Here is a 4,195-nt window from a genome sequence, read left to right on the forward strand (position 1 = left end):
TTAAGAGGAAACTTTTTTCTTTTTTCTATTTGTTCTTTTTAGATATACATGGTAGTACAGTGTATTTTGACATATTACACACACATGGAGTATAACTTTTTGTAATTAGGATCCCATCCTTGTGGTTGTACATGGTGTGGAGTTACACTAGTTGTATATTCATATATGAACACAGGAAAGTTATGTCTGATTCATTTTACGGTCTTTCCTATTCCCATACCCCATCCTTTCCTTTCATTCCCCTTTGTCTAGTCCAATGAACTTCTATTCCTACCCCCTCCACCCTTATTGTGTATTATCACCCATGTATCAGAGAGAACATTCAGCCTTTTTTTTTTTTTTTGGATTGTCTTATTTCACTTAGCATGATAGTCTTTAATTCCATCCATTTACCAGCAAATCTCATAATTTTACTCTTCTCTGTGGCTGAGTAGTATTCCATTCTGTACATGAACTACATTTTCTTTGTCCATTTATCTGTGGAAGGGCACCTAGGTTGGTAAGAGGGATATTTTATAATGACAAAAGATAAAACACATTCAATCCTGAATTTGATGCAATAAATAAAATAGCCTTACTTTGTATAAAGAAAAAAAAACTAGGAGAAATAAGGAAGAAATAGACATATTCACACAATTCACAAAAAGTACATCCTTGTATGTTTTAACAAATTACTCTCAGAAGTAGATAGAACAAAAAGAAATTCAGCAAATATCTAGAAAACTTAGGAAGCAGGAGTAACAAACTATCAAATTTGTATATAAAGACTTCTATACAGACTCCTTTCCACTGCACAAGGAGCATTTACCAAATGAAATCATATTCTTGGCTATGGAACAATCTCAACAAATCTCAAAGGATGGAGACCATGTAGAATATCTTATCTGAAAGTAGTGGAATTAAGCACGAAATCAATAAGAAACACTATGGGGAAATCCTTACATATTTTGAATTTAAGGTAAACCCTTCTGATAACCCATGGGTAAAGGAGCAATTACATTGAATTCAATAATAAACTGAACTAAGTGGTAAAAATATGACAGATCAAACTTGTGGGATGCAGCTAAATCTGCACGTATAAAGACATGCATAGTTTTACAGCCACGTATTAGAAGGGAAAGCTAAAAGCAAACAGTCTAAGCACCTTTCTCAAGGGACTAGGGAAAGTTCAGCCAGTGAATTCCATTGAAAGTAGAAGGAAATGATAGAGATAAAAGCAAAATCACGGCAATAAGAAATAGCTATACAACAGAGAAAAATCAACAAAATCAAAAGCTTTTATTTGGAGAGATCAAATCCTACCAATTAGTAAATCCTTAGTAACACTGTTCAAGGAAATACGAGCAGTCAGAGAGAGAGAGAGAGAGAGAGAGAGAGAGAGAGAGAGAGAGAGAGAGAGCAAAATCCAGGATATGAAGAGGAAGACATCTGTGCAGAAAACCTCCAGTTTAAGGAAGAAACAAAACCAATTTTATTCAAATTCTTCTCAGAGAGTTGAAAAAGAGGGAACACTTTCCAACTTATTTTATGAGATCCACAAACTGGCATAACAAGCCCTGAAAAAGGATATTACGAGGAAAGAAAACTACCAGCTTCTCTCTTTAATAAAAAAAGATTTTCAAAATTCCATGAAAATATTAGCAAATGAATCCAGTGATCTGTAAAAAGGATAACCCTCATGACCATTTTTTGGGGTCTCCTTTAGTAATATAAGGCTGGTTTCACCTTTGAAAAACCTTTGTAACCTTCATATTAGCAGAAAAATGGTTATCCCAATAGCTGCAGGAAAAGTCTTCTTGATAAAGATTCTCAGCAAACTAGGAATTGAAGGGAACTTTTAAAATCCGATTAAGGGAACTGCCAAAAACGATCTAGCAACTGAGTGTGGAAAATTGCCTTCCCTGATCACAGATGAGGCCGGGGACATCTGTTGTCATGGCTTGTATTCAGCCTTGTACCAGGAAGAGGGACCAGGAAACAATGCGGAGACTCCCAGGCACTGAGACATAGTTGAAGCCCAGGGAAGAGTTGGCCCTTTGAAGGGTGGAAACTTCAAGTGCTTATTCCCTGAGAGGCCTGTGGTCTCAGGACGTTTGCCCTTAGCCAATAGGCATGACAAGGAGAATTTCAGTAACTCTGATAAAACCTCAGATTGACCAGGAGCCTCCTGATTACCTGAATGGCCCTGGAAAGAGGAGAGAGATTCTGTCCCTAAGGACTGAGAACACTCTTGTAGGACCTAAGAGAGGCCTCAAAACGTTGCTGCGTGATCATTCATCCTCGTGATCCTCTGAACTTTCAGCAGGTATTCTAGTTTCTTCCGCTAGATCTCCAGGCCTTTGTCTATTCTGCAGTCTAGAGAGGTAAACTGAAAGTGTCAGGAAGAGCTCCGTTAGCATACAGAGGAAAGGAGATGCTGGAACATGGGATGGGTGAAGCAAAGGATCCCAGAGGCTGGAGGAAGGCAGGAGAGAGGACAGGGATGTGGAGAGATCCAGCCCTGCTGGTGTGTTGCTGCTGGAGGCCAGGAGAGAGGAGAGGTTTGGGAAGCAGCCAAGGTAAGTGGAATCTGCGGGAGAGAGGGGAGGAAAGGGAATCTTTAGAAAGAACTCTGGTGAGGACATGTCACAGATTTTCAAGGCTTTCTGAAGTCTTTCTTTTGGGGAGGGCAAAAATGCCCCATTTTATTCAAGCCACCCATAAAAGTGCCTCTAACCAGCTTGCCAAAATAAAATGCCCAGTTAAATTTGAATTTTAAATAGTGAACAATTTTTAAGTATTAACATGTCCTGAATATTGCATCCAGGCATACTCACACTAATAACTCTTAGTTGGTTTATCTGCAGGTTATTTGTTTTTATTTATTTTATTTTGATACTAGAGATTTAACTTGGGGTTGCTTAACCACTGAGCCACATTCCCAGCCCTTTTACTATTTTGAGACAGGGTCTCATTAAGTTGCTGAGGTTGGCTTTGAGCTCACAATCCTCCTGCCTCAGCCTCCCCTGCTGCTAGGATTACAGGCATCTGCCACTGCACCTGGCAAGTTATTTTTACTTTGGTGTCCTGTATTCTTATTCAGTAAAGTTTGCAATACTATTAATATCAGAATTCTAAATGACACTGAAAATTTCGATTATGATATCACCATTATTTATCTATTGCAGTGTTCATTTGCATTTATATATATATACTCATATACATGTGTATACACATTTATAGATGTTTTTATATGGTATGTGAATACAAATGTAACTTTTTTCTTTTGGTAAAATATCCTTTTAAGTTGCTGAGGTCAGTTGTGGCCTAAATGAGGAGTTTGTGTATTCTGGTAGACTGTTGAGTGAGGAGGTTTTCCTAGATTACAGGCACCAGGAGAGGTATGACCTGAAATGTTTTACAGTAGAGAAGGAGGTGAGCCTATGGGAGCCTGGGCAGCTAGGTAGGGAAGTGGGGAAGCTGGGAGCACCCAATACATGCTTTTGAGAATGGATTTGTATTATTCCTTATCTACAACTTTGACAAAACTCAAAATTCTTTTTCTCACTTTTCCCCTTGATTGTGTCCATTATTCCCTTCTTCAGCACATACTAATAGTGCTGTTATAGAGGCATATTGTTCCTGCTCAGACCAAAATTGCTGAACAATCATCCCCTATGATTTTAACATCTTTTGACTATTGGTTTCAATTCTGCTTGCTTTTCATTACATAATTTTTCTTGCCTGGATGTATTTCTTTCCTGTATTCCTTTTAAGTTATTTCTGTCCAATTTCTCCTTAGTAAATTATTGATCCCCTCTCTCAAATCATGAATATGTTCTCTCCAGTAAGTGACATTAAAATACATATTTCCATGTTCACTTGTGCAGCATATACTAATATTGGAACAATACACAAAAGGTTAGCATGGCCCCGGCACGAGAATAATGTGCAAATCCATGAAATGTTGTGGATAAGCAGAATTAATATTGTCAGTGGCCATATTACCAAAATCACTATACAGATTTAATGTAATCCCATCAAAATACCAATGACATTCTTTACAGAATTAGAAAAATCAGTCATAAAATTCATTTGGAAGAAGAAAAGACTCAGAATAGCCAAAACAATCCTGAGCAAGAACAATGATGCAGGAAACTTCACAAGATCCTATCTCAAATTATACTACAGAGCTACAGTAAGAAAAACAGCATGG

At 37.7% G+C, this 4,195-nt stretch overlaps 1 non-coding gene across 1 annotated transcript; it reads left to right on the forward strand.

Moving 5' to 3' along the window:
• Positions 1-3,855: 3,855 nt before the first annotated feature.
• LOC120892088 (U6 spliceosomal RNA) lies at positions 3,856-3,958 on the forward strand. Its single transcript, XR_005736751.1, has one exon. It is a non-coding gene; the product is annotated as a U6 spliceosomal RNA (small nuclear RNA).
• Positions 3,959-4,195: the final 237 nt, after the last annotated feature.

This window comes from Ictidomys tridecemlineatus, chromosome 2, assembly GCF_052094955.1.
Source record: "Ictidomys tridecemlineatus isolate mIctTri1 chromosome 2, mIctTri1.hap1, whole genome shotgun sequence".
NCBI lineage: Eukaryota > Metazoa > Chordata > Mammalia > Rodentia > Sciuridae > Ictidomys > Ictidomys tridecemlineatus.